This window comes from Cyanistes caeruleus, chromosome 3 (genome assembly GCF_971803275.1).
Source record: "Cyanistes caeruleus chromosome 3, bCyaCae1.hap1.1, whole genome shotgun sequence".
NCBI lineage: Eukaryota > Metazoa > Chordata > Aves > Passeriformes > Paridae > Cyanistes > Cyanistes caeruleus.
The window spans coordinates 120,609,517-120,624,628 of NC_141703.1; the positions used below are offsets into that span (position 1 = coordinate 120,609,517).

At 38.6% G+C, this 15,112-nt stretch overlaps 1 long non-coding RNA gene across 1 annotated transcript; it reads right to left on the reverse strand.

The window, feature by feature from the left end:
* Positions 1-938: 938 nt before the first annotated feature.
* On the reverse strand, positions 939-7,696 carry LOC147654510 (uncharacterized). The gene is made up of 2 exons (XR_015285296.1): positions 7,233-7,696; positions 939-6,516 (listed from the first exon to the last, which is right to left on the reverse strand). It is a non-coding gene; the product is annotated as an uncharacterized LOC147654510 (long non-coding RNA).
* Positions 7,697-15,112: the final 7,416 nt, after the last annotated feature.

The following is a 15,112-nucleotide window of genomic DNA, read 5'->3' on the forward strand; positions in this document are numbered from 1 at the left end:
CTTATTAACCCTCCAGGCTGCAGTGGCTCAGTGCCCAGGGGTGCCCCTGCAGCATCAGCTGGAGTGCTGGGAATGAGAGCGGCAGAAGAGCTGGCACACAGCTCCTCTCTGGGGCAGGAACTTCTGGCAAGGACTAGGATTCATAAGGGCAACAGCAGAACTCCTGACTGCTCCCACTACATCACCCAAATCCAACTGTCAAAGTCCCCAAATTGTCTGGTATGACTCCAAAATACCAGTCCAGGCTTTAGGAGCAGAAGAGCCAACAACCACGACCCCCAAAAGGGGCTTCTCTTCAGAGCTGTCAGCTCAAACTCTGACACAGTGACTGTAACCAGCACCAAAGACAGCTCAGAGCTGCCTCAGGACCCTGAAAATGTCCCCTGAGACTGCCCTCAACAGCACAGCGAGCTCCTAAAAACACAGGGTTTGGAAAAATAAAACAGCCCTAGTGTATGTACTAGCAAACTGTGAGCAGTCAACACTCCTTCAATAGTGATGAAGTGCCCCAGAGTGCACGGTGAGGGCAGGGGAAAGGGAAAAAAAATCTTATTCCTGACTCTCCACAAGTTTAAGATTGCCCTCACTGCCCTCTCACACCCTTTGGGGCAGGCAGCACTGATTAAAGGACTGGAGAAGCAGCTCATCTGGAGACCCTTGCCTGCAGGATCGGAGATGTAATGTGAAAAGGGAAGAAAACTTCCCTTTCTGTAGGACAGGAAAGGATACCAAGAATTCCAGGGGAGAGATTCATCCAAAATAGCAAAATAGCAGCTCTGTCTGTATAAACACCTTTGAACCTCTTCAGGATAGGAAAAAAAGGTATTTCAAGCAATAGGAATCTGGTTGGCTTTCAGTATAGGCAGTTCCTTTACATCCCAGAACATGCTCATCTAAACAACTTTTAAGGATTTTTAGATTTTGACACAGATACAGTATATGGAAAAAAACTACACCATTAAGACAGTTTTATTCTGCAATAAAATCTAAGCACATGATAAGAATTAGAACATATTCTATAGGTGATTGACTATAGAGAATTTTTCAGTGTTACTCCAATGCATATATAATGCAGAGATACTTCTTAAAACATTCAAAATCAACATTAAACCACATTACAGCAATAACAAAAGCTTTTATAATGGAACTAATTTCCCAAGAGTTCATGAAGCAAATGTTTATACAAAAGCTCAAAAGCTCAGGTCTACCTCCTAGCAGTCATTTTTAAAAATTGAAGTTGAGCTACAAATATGCACTCAAATGTCCAGAAAAAAAAGAAGCAGGAAAGCTGAAAAACACTAATTAGATATTGGGGATGCTGATGCACTGTGAATATGGAAAAATCCATCTACAAGACAGATGAAGAACAAGAGGAAATTTGGACCAGCTGCTCTGTCTTTACAATCTGTAAGTAATCTTACTCATATGTGCCTAAATACTTCTGGATTTTTATTTTTCCTCCACAGTAATAGCTTGTTTTATTGGCTGGAGACTGATTGTCTTACAAGTACTAAAAAGAAGTACATCTAAAAAAACACCAACCAAAAACCTCTGCTCTTGTGCTGCAGTTATATAATGTTAGAACTGACTTTATACCTCAAGAAAGCCATAGAGAAGTGTTAACAATTTTTCTTAAAAACATGGGAAAGAAGTGACTTCTGAAGATTGTGTCAAAGAATGCCAAGGATGTAAGAAACAGAAAACTCCTGTGTCATGATGTTCCTGTTCTATCAATAAGCAAAGCATGAACATTCTGAGGTTTTCTGATCTGGTATCCTTCTATGGCTTTCTACTCACTGTAAGGTTTCTAATTAAAATAAAAAACAATTCTATCTAACCCTTTGCCTACTACCATCATTAATTTGCTTTCCTTTACAAATTAAAGGCACTAAAGCAGATTTTTTTTTAATGATGTTATTAATTTAATTCTCTTGGATCTTTTACTTTTCTTGCACAAATTAGTTGCCTGCATTACTTTCAGTATCATCTCTCCTGAGAGGTGATCCAGTAGGTAAGTTATTTTTAATAATGCTTGGGTGTCAACATTCTTTTAAAGATTCTGCAGAGCTCATAATCCTGACTGGAAGGAAAAGGTTGGCACATCTAGATCTGGCATGGTGTTAAAAAAATGCTATCAACTTAAAATTTATGCTGAGCCACACCCAGGAAATATGAGTTTCTCCCTACTTAAACCAGAAGTCAGAAAAAGAACAACCACAAGAGGAAGAGAGATAATGCAGCAGGATTGGGAAAAATGCTGAAGACCACTGAAAAAAAATCACCCAGGAAGAAACTGAAACGTGGGAACATGAGACAAAGCCAAAAAAAATATTTTTCACATTGCTTACTGGTTGAAAGGTTATTTAAATCAAAATGAATGGAGGAAAGATGCATACATGTGTCCCATGCTCTGGAAGTAGGTGCATGGGCACTGACCTACCTGAGGAAAAAATCTCCATCATCTAGGATAGCAAATATTTTCCTATGGGCTGTCTCAATACCCTGTGCCTGTTGATAAGTACTGTCACCACAGTGTTGAAAAGCTAATGGTTTTCTTTTTCACTAACTTATCACAAAGGGTATTACTGTGGGGACAATGGAGTTGGTTTCTTTCACTCCAAGGTCTCAGAAGAAAACATGTATGCTTACAGCATTCAAAGTCCTAAAGTAATTCAACTGCAATATGAAAAACAGAAATGAAATATGTATATAATTTAAATGGAGGAATTTTCCCGTTACAATCCATTTTAAGAAGATGATTTTGTTCACATAAGTTGGACTTGGACTTGATGGTTTTGGAGATCTTTTCCAACTTAATGATTACATGACACTTTATTCTGAAATTAACAGCTCCTAGAAATTCCAGGACACCAGGTGTGTTTACATTTTCAAGCAGTGAGGTGCAAAGGAGGGGTGGGGATGGATGTGCTGCACTCCAGTGTGGTTTCAGGCCCCCACATCCACCCTGTGTCTTTACCTGCAATGAAGTTGTGCAGGCACAATGCAAATTGATACCCAAAAGAACCCCAGGGACCTGCAGCTCTTCTCCCAGCTTTCATCATCAGACAATGCCATCACAGAGAGGCTGTGCCATTCTGACAGCATGCTGTCACCAGCTTTCAGCCTGGTTTATGTGAGGAGTGGTGGCACATGTCGATCTGAGTGACGAGCCATCCAAAATGTTAAACATTGCTCTGACACCAACCTCATCTACGAGGCTTAACAAATGACTGCTTCAGCTTTCCCTCGGTAAGAAGCAATGAATTATCCCACAAGAAGGAATATGGGCCAGTAGGAGGTACTGGATAGAGTAACTGTATCACTTGATAGACCTTGAGAAAACAGCAGTTCTCTTCTGAGTAGTCCTGAAATGCTTCACACACTCAGAAGTCTCTGCCTGCAGAAAGATCAAAGGATATCAGTATATTCTTTAGTCACAAAATGTACGTACAACAACCATGTAGAAGATAAAATGAGATGAGCTATAGGATTACCTTGGAGGTTGTAACAAATTAGGACCAAAGACACAAACCAGTGAGAGGTAGAAGTTTCTGAGGATCATGCAAATCTCAGAGTTGAAAAAAGTACTATCAATATTAAGAACTGCTTGAAAGATTTCCTTGGAAAAGTATTCAGCTGGCTTCCTTTATCTGTACTTTCCAGTGCATACTAAGAGATATTGAATGAATATCCAACTTAGACCAGCTAAGTTCTTTGTTTTCCCTCTGGAGCTATCAGGGAAGTATCAGTACCTAAAAAATGTTGCTTTAGAGATTGAAGTAAATTCCTGGTTAAATACTAAGCTAATCTTCTTCCTGTGGTCCTTTTCAAAAGAGGAGTCTAGAAAAATCTTTGGAGAAGCACAATAAAGAACATGCAAGCAATAAGAGAGTTGATAAGTCATTTCTGAAAAATTTGAAGGGATAACATTTCCAAATGCCAAACCATTAACATAATAAACACATTCCATTCTAAAACAGACAATTAGATAACTCCCATACCCAATCCAGTGGGAAGATGTGAATTATGATGTCAGAAAGCAGGCAAGCATGAAGTCCTTCAGCCAGTTTCCTTAGGAAGGATATTATGCAGCTAGAAAATAGGAGTCTGCTTACCTAATGTGATACAACCAGTGGATGGATTCAAGCTTCTTGAGAAACAGCCTGAATGGTCACATAAATTGAGCTATCCCTGCCTTTACATATCCATTAAATGGTGATCTTTACACAGTGTAAATTCTTTGTTTGGTATCTATAGTCTTGCATTTAAGAATTAGTTTAAGAATTACTAAGGTTCACTGAACTTTACACAGTTAGTCATGACATTGTATAATTATTTTCCCTCTGCCTTTCCCCTGCCAGATATTCTGATTTTACACACATTAAAAAACTCAAATAAGCCAGAAGTGTACACAAACTAAAAGGGGTAAATGGAATTTTGTTTGACCATCAGTACTTAGAGAGTTACCCACAAGATAACTCGGTCCTAGGACAAGGACCAGAATCCAATGATAGCCTAGAACTGGGATTAGTACTTTGATGGTGTATTCAGATTCTGAGGTTTGCCAGTAGAAAGCAAGATCAAGGTCTGCTTAAACCAACAAAGAGGTTTCATCCTTCAGAAGCACTTTGGATCTGTTTCTTTATTCTCTGTGAAGAAAGAACAAGCCCATTTCTTATTTTTTAAAAAAAAAAGAAAATAGGCTGTCTCTAAGCTGAACAAAATAGAGCAGTCCTCCACATTTAACAGCGAGAATTGGCTTGACAGAAAGACATCAAGGATTTTACTAACAAAGCAATAAAACCAAACAAACTGTGATAGCAAGCTGCAAGAAGCAGTAGGGCTAGAACTCCTACATTTTTTCCTGTAAGGTGCATATCAGCACTGTACAAGTATAAGGTCTGCAAGCTTGTTTGAATTATTTAAAACTAACTGAGCTTTCTTTCAGAAAGAACCTCACAAGAATCCAACAGAGAATCAGGGACAACATCACACAAATAGACTTGAGCTCCTTCCTGCTTACAGTTCTCAATATAGCTGCAGTATCAAACAGCAAACTAGACTTAAATAATATTCTTCTTATGGGGATTAAACAAAAGAGTAAGTATAATCAGCAAAATTGTAACTACCAGAGCAATTTTCCTATTCCAGCAACAAAGAGAGAAAGGCTGTAGAACAGACACTGGTTTCTTTCCTTCCAGGTTAAAAAACAACTAAAAAAAATGAAAAAAAACATGAATAATTCAGGATTTTACTTTCTTTATGTAAAAAAGGGCCCTGCCTGTAAATTCAAATGAGTCCCCCATTCACTGAAAAATCAACTCATTTACTTTCAGAACAGCAAATGGAGAAAATAATTTCTTTTCAGATGACTGCATTGTATGTCTGTTCTGCATCCTGTTGAACATGCAATTAAGAATTAACTGGCATAAACATCTCAGCCCCTACCCCAAAGGTATGAAAAGCCCTGGCAAGAGCCTTCTCCATCTCTAATTTTGCTTTTCTAAGTAAGCATTCTTGCATATACAAGATTGTCAAAAATTAGCACAACATATTAACAATAAATGAGGATAATTAGATCACATTCCAATACCACTTTTTGTAACTCCACTGAAAGGAAAGGAATAAATAGAGTGACAAGGTCTCTGATGCTTTTGTTGCCTAGTTCTATAAGGCCATTTACTCACTTTCAAACAGCTACCAAAAGTAAAATGAAACAGCATTGCTGATGAATCACTGCCTTAGTTCTAAATTTTTCCTGCAGCATTTTTTGGTATTGGGATAACATTGGGATGCACACAGGACCCAAGATAGCAGATTTTAGCAGCAGAGAAAGCCAGAGACAGTAATATTCTTACTTCCCTTGGCTGCAGCCACTACAGTTTAATCTTTTCTCTACAACATTTGAAAATATCTAGATTTTGGACAAAACCTGAGTTTATTTTCACAATCATGATTTTAATCTGGTTTGCAAGATTCTGTACTCACATGAACCTAGAGAGTCACTAAACATCTGAGACGGTATTTCAACTAGAGAATTCCTCGAGATAAATGTTTTGGCTAAGTCAAGTAAACAGCAAGTTGTAACAACAACCAATAGAATTCCCAAAGTTTTATTTGTTGTTTAAAACCAAAGAGAAGTAAAACTGTCTTTTGGCTGAGGATGGGGGCACCTGAAAGATCAAAGAATATTTTAATAAACAAAGATTAACATGCCCCCAGTGTGCCCCCATGCAAAGTGTTGCAGGAAGGGAGGAATGACAGGATTCCAGCCTATCTGTACCAAATGGCAGCTCCCCCAGGTGGGAAAGGCAGGCACTCCAAAACCCATTTCACAGTCAGGGTTTTATCTGCATCACACACTGCTCAGAAATACTTCCATTATAGATAAAGAGGAGGAAATGGTGGCTGCCCAGGAAAGCCTCAGAAATCTTCCTGCTGCAAACTCCCTGCAGCAATCCCCTTGTGAATCCTCTGCTTCTCACTGTCAAAGGCTAACAGCCTCCATCGTCTGAGCTGGACAGAAAGAAAGGCAACCAGAAATTACTGGCACATTAACAGAAAGAAGGAGTTCTAAATGCCCTAAAACACAAAGTGGGAGTGGAGGAGAGATAAAAAACATAAACTCCCTTATTCTGTTTCTATCATTTCTCTTTGTGCATTGCTTAAAAGAAAAAAAGTCCTGTAGAAACACGCATGGATATTTTTTTCCTGCCAAGACACCAGGCAGTCTCCAGAGCATAGAGGGACTGTTATTCCATTTCAGCAGTAGAGAGAAACAAAGAGGCCATCTGCTTCTGGATTTGAGTCACTGAGCTCCGGGAGCTGCAGTGAGTCATATGTTCCCTACATTTGCTGTGGGGTGTCACGGTAATGATTCCTGTCTGTCATTTTTCACTTTACCTCATGACTCCGTAGGATGAACTGTGCTTACCTCAGCATGGGTAAGTGCATATTTATATGGCAGGCAAGGGAATAGCATTGCAATTTTTGCTTTTCCCCTCACTCCAATAGAAAGCAGACTTCCATTCACATGGCAACCTGTTAGAACATCTCTACTAAATGAAGACAGCAGCTACTATAGGCACATCAGCCAGCCCAAAGCAAAAGAGAAAATCCAGCCTACAAGGACACAGTCAATTTATACACCCACCCTCAAGAAAGGTGTAATGCCTAATTAATATTCAGTTGTTTTCTTACATATTTCAAAGTATAAGTGATGTCATACTTACCTTTAGGCATAAATTCATGATTGTCCTGTGCCTTTTTAGCCTCATAACTGCTGAGGATGTTGGTAGTCACATCTTCACTGTAGCTCAGGGCCTTGCATGAGTTCATTTTTCCACTGATACAGGTTCAAGGTATTTTCTAGCATCATGTTGTTACTTGCCCTGTACAGAAAGCCTTAGAAGCAGCACATGGACAGTGCCTGGCAGAAGCCACAGCAATGGTTAACTCCTTCAGCAGTTCAATATGCTGGCATTGTCAGACTTCTCTCAGCCCCTAACATTGTCATCTTGGATTGCCCAGAGCAAAGTTTCTTATCTTAAAGTATGTGCTCTGGCATAAGTGTTCTGCAGAAAAAAAAGGAGCTTCAGGTACTAAAGCCTAGAGCCTAGAGCCGGATTTTGACAAAGGGAAAACATTTAAAGCAAGTCTCAGTGATCAGCAGCAGACAATGACTCTGTTAGCTCCCAGTCCTGAGGCTGACCAGGTTTATCAGAAAGAAAGCAGAGCGGAGCAGAGCAGAGCCGGAAAGAAAGGATTGGTTTTTCTCACACTAACTATGCTTGCTTTTATCCAAAAGAGTTGTGAAATTGCTGTATCAGAGAAGAAAACACCAGGGCAAAGTTAGAGAAACATAAGAAAAATCAGTTTAGTTACTGAAGGACACAATCTCATATTTCAGGAGAAGAAAAGGCCTTCTGGGTCACATAGCTCATATGCCTAGACAGCAGGACGGTTGCTGCATGGTCTCTAATGCGTTTTCATTGATTTTTCTCTTTTTTTAATAGTCCAGAGAGACAGCATCTCATCACACCACCCATGATAAATTCCTCTTTGTCCACTTAATTTACTGCAGAGCTGGAAACATTTTCTTTGTGTCTGCAAACTTTAAAATTTTGAAATTATTTAAGCTCCTTTCTCTTCTGGTCACTGGTTTATAAACTGAAAACAGAGTTTCTTAGTCACCTACAGTCAACAGTTAACCCAGTACAATGATGACACAACTATTTGTAAAAATGGTACAAGAAGTAAAAATAGAAGGGGTGTCATTATCGGATTCAAGTCATCTCATCAGGCAGTAGGACACCAAGTTTTCACCCGTAAGCAACCAGGTTAAGATTCGGTGTGACCTTTAGATGACCATGCATTAAATAATTGCTGCATACAGACATAAATCAGATTTTACAATCCATCAGATTTTGAAATCAACTGTTATTAACAAATAAAAAAGCACAGAAAATGGTAACATGCACAAGGTCTACAATAGAGAGGAACGAAAAAGAATAAGAAAAGCAAATAACACTAAATTATTCAATTATAATTATTAATATATAATTAATAATATATTAAATTATATAATTATTGAGTTATTTAAGTATAAACTTACAATCAGACTATGCATTCATCACATCAGACTAAGCTTTTCTAACCTCCAATATAAAAATCTTTGCCTCTAACTATTAAGTCAGGAGACACTGTCTCCATACTTTTGAAAAGTTTTCTGCCATTCCAGTAGCATAGTTCCCAAATAGAATTACAGGAATCTTCAAAGATTAAATATTTGTGGATCCAGATCTCCAACATCACAGCAAATATAGAAGGACTTTATTCAAAAGTCTACAAGAATTGGGAAAAAAAACCACCAACATAAAACCAAATCAACACACACACACTTGTTGGTGTGAACCTCTTGTATTTCAGCATGCAAGTCATTTTGGCTTTTTAATTGCCCATTCACATGAGAAACTTTTACCCAGTTCTGAGAACACAGCCTACTTCTGTGTGCAGGCTTCAGGAAATACTGCAGTTGGCATGTTTGTAGCCCCCAGTGCAAAGTGTTCTTCTCTGCTGACTGAAATTAATACCATAAACTTTTTTCCTTCTTCCTACATTATTCAAATATCATAATTGAAAGCTTAGAAAACCTGGCATGCCATTAGACTCAGACACAATAAACGATGAGCCAAAATGGTTTTGAGACATAATCCTCCAAAGGCAATTATTCCACATAGAACCCCACAGTCCAAATTTCAGAATTAATTACTTTTGTCATTTGTGACAGGCATTATGAACCTGAATGAATTATATTAGGAATATTTGTAAACAGAGCAATGGCTTGAAGAAAGTAATTCCTTTTTTTAGAATTTGCCATGCATTTTGGATGCTGAAACATAGAATGTGGTTGGGGAACTAAGCTAAATTTACCAAGGAAATTCATTGTATAATATTCTGTCCATGGATGAACATCTTTAAATTATTGGCTTGTATCATGAGAACAGGGACCTTTCTGGCTGACAGCAGGAGCATCATCACTCTCTTAAGAAAAGGACCACCCCAAGGAGTTAATTCCCTGTTTCCCAAGGGCAGGCAGGTGTTCAGCCATCTCCAGGAGAGCAAGGCCCTGGTAACAGAGACTGGGGAAGACAAATGTCATCACTTCAAATGTCCTCCCTTCCTCCTTCATCCCCCAGCTGATACGCTGAGCGTGATGCCACGTGCTCTGGAATGTTCCTTTGGTCACTTGGGGTCACCTGTCCTGGCTGTGTCCCCTCCCTGGCACCCCCAACCCCCTCACCAGTGTAGATCACAAAAAGCAGAGAAGGCCTTGGCTCTGTGCAAGCCCCACTCAGCAACACAAAAACATCTCTGTGTTATTAGCCCAGTGTTCAGTACAAATCCAAAACACAGCCTCAGACCAGCCACCATGAACAAAACTAACTGAACCCTGGCTGAAACCAGCACACCTACCTTCTGCAACAATGACAAAGTTCCTGCATGTCAAAAAGCTCCTAGTGGGTTGTTTATTTGTATTAAACAAAGTATTATCATACAAAGTCAATGAGGATTTTTTGAAGTGTTTGGTTTTGGTATTATAGAAAAACCTTGTGATTTTTTTTTACTCAGTTCACTCCTTTTAACATATAGAGAACATTTTCAAGGTGCTTTTATTCTGCTCTGGAACACTTCAAGGATTTCACAAAGTATTTTAAGATCTTTGTATAAGAAAGGTTGGGATTTTTCCACAGAAAATAAACAAAAAAAAATCCATTCAGTATGCAAGATCTTTTTGAAGGGAAAAGGTAAAGATGTAGTTACAGCATATACACATTCACAAATCAGTCTGGAATCCACCTTCAAGTTCTCACAGAATGCATGCTGGCTGACTTTTTATGATTTGATGTGTAAGGATCAAATCAATGTTTGGACAAGGTATGGGGTTTTTTGAGCTTGAAAGATGAAATGGTACACCAGGACAAACAGATATCTACACATAAACCTCTAAGCCCTCCACATAGCTATGAAGAACTAGAGGAAAAAGGACACCTAGAGGGAAAAAGTGTGACTGAGCTTGCAAACAAAGCTGGGAGTGAAAGATGCTAACAGAGTCAGGCTGCCTTCTCTCTCAGTCACTGAGGATGAAAATCAATGTCTATTCATCTGGTTTCTCTGTGCAGAAAGTAGAAAGCTGTTCATCTCATGAATACACTTTTTATCAGGCAGCAAGTACAGCAGCCGAGGAAACTGCAGAGAAGTACACAGATTCTGTAAATTAGAGCAAGTCTTGCTTTGTGAGCCTGGAAGCACCACAACGAAGTGTATATCTCTCAAATCAGAAACCTTTTCCCAATGTTTTCTTCTCCAAAGTTGAGCCATTAATCCCTGGCTGCTGTCAGAAAGATTCTCTCTGATTTGTTATGGTTTGCTTTTGCAATATTTTACAAGCAGCTACCTGAGAGCCCATTGAGCAGCCTTACTCAGCAAGATTGTCAAGTACCAAAGATCAACTTCTGCTCTCTCAACAGCAGGAGTTAATTATCTTGCCTGTGCCTCAGTGACAAGAAACACATAAGTAAAACAGGACAGAAAAATTTTAAAAGATACATCTAAATACACCTCAGTGTTGGCTCTCAGTCCTAGTAGCTTCTTTCACAGCTGCTAACTTTGTCTTTAAAACATGAAACAACTACTCAACCATTCAAATTGTAATTCACATCCATTTGTATCCATATAACAAGGAATTATCCATGTGTTGAAATGTCCAGAGTCCAGACTTGTATTCCAGGGCATTGCTGCTGCTTCAGACTATAGCCATAAATGATCATTCTCACCTATTGGATCCACCTTCAAATTAGGATTTGGGAATTTTTTTTTTCCATGAAGAAAGTAAAGGCCCCACCAGCTGCACCCATCTACTGAACACTGCATTAGTAAATATACACCTATTTACCCAATTGTTTACAGTTATTTGTACACCACTAACTTGGCAGAGTTTGAGTAAATCCGTGCTCAAGCACCTGTCTTACACTGTTAAGGAGGAGCATTTTGTTTCTCACGAGCTATTCAGAGGAGCACACACCGTGGTCAGAGAGGTGGTGAGCACTCCTGGGAGCCATCATCAGTTAGCAAACCATCACCACTGCCATGAACTTTGGAAACAACAAACGAAAAACAACACCAGAACAGCTTATTTGCCAGCTCTCTAATGCACACCTGGCGTGAGTCTGCCATGGCTTCTGTAAAACTGTTTGGATCAATTCTGCTGTTGGCTGCTCTTGTTTGTGTTTTCATATTAAGCAGTAAAGAAAGATCGGCGTTCTCCCAGCTCATACTTTCACTAATTTCCTTCAATGTGTGACCTTTATACTTCCTACCCAAGGACACAGACAGTAGCAGAAATATTCAAAATCAGGTACTTGAACTATTTCCTTTCTCTGCTACTTCAAGCACCGTGCTCAAAAAATTAACTTTTTTGATTAAATCAAGGAATCGTCTCCACATCAGATGAACACATATGTATGAAGAGGTAATTTTCTTAATTAATCATTAAGAAATTAATCATTAAGAAAATGACCATCAAGAAGCTCTTCAAAAGGATGCATTGCACTTTGATTTGTACGTTTCATGTGCACTCAGTTTCACTATTTTATTGCCATAATCAATAATTTAATTTCTTCTTCAAATGTAAATATCTCAGAGCACGGGGTCGGGGGGGGAAGAAATATGCATCATCAAAGTAATATTTAAGCAGACAAGAGTTATAGGTACGTATTGTATTGTTTAATATTGTCTTTAATTTGCTTATTTAATGTTCTTTCAGTTTCTCCTGGTTAGGACACAGGCCAAAATGCAACAGCTCGAATTCTAAATTTTTCACTTTCTAATGAGTACTATTTTCTAATTAAATATCTTTTAAAAACATAAACATTTTTTATGGAATATATTCATTCTCTAAATATAGAGATCTGGGTGAAAAAAGATCTCTCTGAATCAGTAGAAGCTCAATTGCGTCTCTTCAGATGACACAGACTAGCAGGATAATCAACCAACTAGTAGTAGATTTATTACTGCTAAATAAAAAAAATCCAAAAATCCTATTTTATTCTCTTGCATATGCTCTGTCTCGTCACTCTGGTACACCATTAAGGTTCATCAGGCTTAAAGCAGCTAGGAGAATTACAGTTCTTAAGACTGTATCTGCATTCTGTAACTATGCATTGAACTGGATCCTATAAATTCTTCTTAATTTCTAATTTCATTATCCTTGGGGGAGTCTATTTTTACAAATTCCAAGAAGTATGGCCGCCTACCTGACCAAAGTGGCCCATTTATCCAGATATATTACCCAGAGCTTAGACTTCAGATTTTTCATTGAGTTAAAAGGGGCTTGAAATGCTCCAGCCACCTTCAGGTTCCACAATTACTTTTTCAGTGCAGGGTTAGAAACCTGCCAGGCAAAAGGGAATAAATTCCAAACAGACAGAAGCCTTTCACAGTCCAGAATTACATAATTCAGTTTTACTGTGCTTTCATCCAAGTAATATCTCCTCTTGGAAATAGGATGTCAGACTTGCTGATTAACTAGTCTTTGTTGTCATGACAAGCTACAGACTTAATTTTTAACTCTGATTCTGAGCTAAACAGTATTATGCTTTACACAAATATATCTACCTTTAGATTTCAAATGCAATTATCATCTTGCTTATGTAGGCTGCTTGCTTTTCTCTATTTAGCCTACAGCTCCTGCCAGTGGAATCTCTCATTTTTACATGGCTTTCAAGATTATACTTACTTTGTATAGTCGCTGACTGTCCATTTGTACTTCACCTATCTGCATATCCACAAACACCCATTTTATAATGTGTGTGTGTGTATATATATGTATATATATATATATATTCTTATATAAGAAAAGGTAACATTAAAACAAAATGCACTTTTGCTAGGCTGACACCTCACCTTTCCATTCATTTTTGCAGCCATTCTCTGCCCCACCATCAGGGTCAGGCACCGTGTGGGGTGAAGAACAGGGTGTGACCTGGGGGTGTGAGAGTCACTGGCCTTTCTGTTAACCCAGAAACACATTGTGCTGGGCTGTTTGCTGTCTAAGTGCTATCAACCTTGAAGGCATCTCTTGTTCTATTGGAACATTGGGAGGTGTCAAAAAAAGTAAATCATCCAATACCTATCACTACAAAACCATGACACAGTCACCAAGCTTCTCTATTTTGGATGCTCGGAAAGCAGATAAAAACTGAAAAGGTTTATTACATGGAAACTTTGAGAAAACACACTGAGGCACAACTGCATTCACTTAGCAAAGAAAACACCAGAAATTCTGGATACAAACTATTAATATAAGGCTAAAGTAAAAGCCAGGAACATAACAGGAAGTCCAGCTCAAGCAAGTGCCAAATTACGCTTGTTTTTAATTCTACTGCCCATTCACAATTTTGTGAAGTGTTATTTATCTACCGATTGCCTTCCTTGGTTAGACCAAGTTAACTTTATTGATGTCAGATTCAGGCAGCTCACTGTTACTATTTATCTTTAATAGGTTTGATGCAACACATTTTTATTGCTGAGATAAGTATTGATTAAAGCCTCTGCTTTTGCTCATTTTGATTGCTTCGTGTAATTAGAAAGTCTAAAAACCCTTTTTACTTCTTTTTACTTCTGCATGAAGTACAAAAAACATTTTACATTTGCATGTGCATCTTAACAAATTGAATATGCTTTGAAAAACACCTGCCCTTGAGGCGAAGAACAGAAAATAAACGAGAAGGCACAAAAAATAAAGATGCTATAAAGTGAAGGAGCATGGAGGTGTGGGGTTTTAAGACTGTGATAGCATGGTAGCAGGAATAAGACCTTTCTTATATGGAAGGAGATGGAAAAGGACACTGTTTAAAAAAACACTCATAAGTACTTTGAGCGATCAAGCTCTAAGTGACTGTGGTATTTGAAAGCTTGATCATAGCTATCCCTTCAGATATTCTGGAAAATCTTTGAGGCCTGATTATGGGTTGTGATGTATTTATCTGAAATACACTGTTCAGATATTTAGTACTGATAAAATAAAATAAAAGTCATACCATGTAATGAAAACAGTACTGAAGAAGAAGACTGCAAAATCATCAGAGACAAGCATATGCTGCTGCAAAAGACTGAGAAAGTTCTCAAAGGTAAAAAAACCCTGGGAGCTGAACATGATGGGAAGTTTCCTGGGAATTCTGAAGCATTTGGTGTGTCCTAAATGTTAGGTTTGATTTAATGCAAATTTCCCATGATTGTGTGTTCAGAGTTGCTGGTTTAGGAATGACCAAGTCTGGATTTGGATTTGTGGCACCTAGCATTCCTTGTGTCAGCTTTAGGTCTGGATTGGTGGGAATTGTCTGAGAAAAGAAAAGGCAATTTAAATACACAGCTCCGTTCTCAGAGAAACTATCGGGATGGGAGAAAAGAGTCTGTGAAACTGCTGGGAACACCCGGAGTGAGGGAATAAGCAGCCCACCCCTCACACTTGAACTGGCACTAGCCGCAGGGTGGGCAGTGATGTTAATGAGATCTCAGAACAGCCCCAGGTGTGGGCAGTTATGGTAAAGAA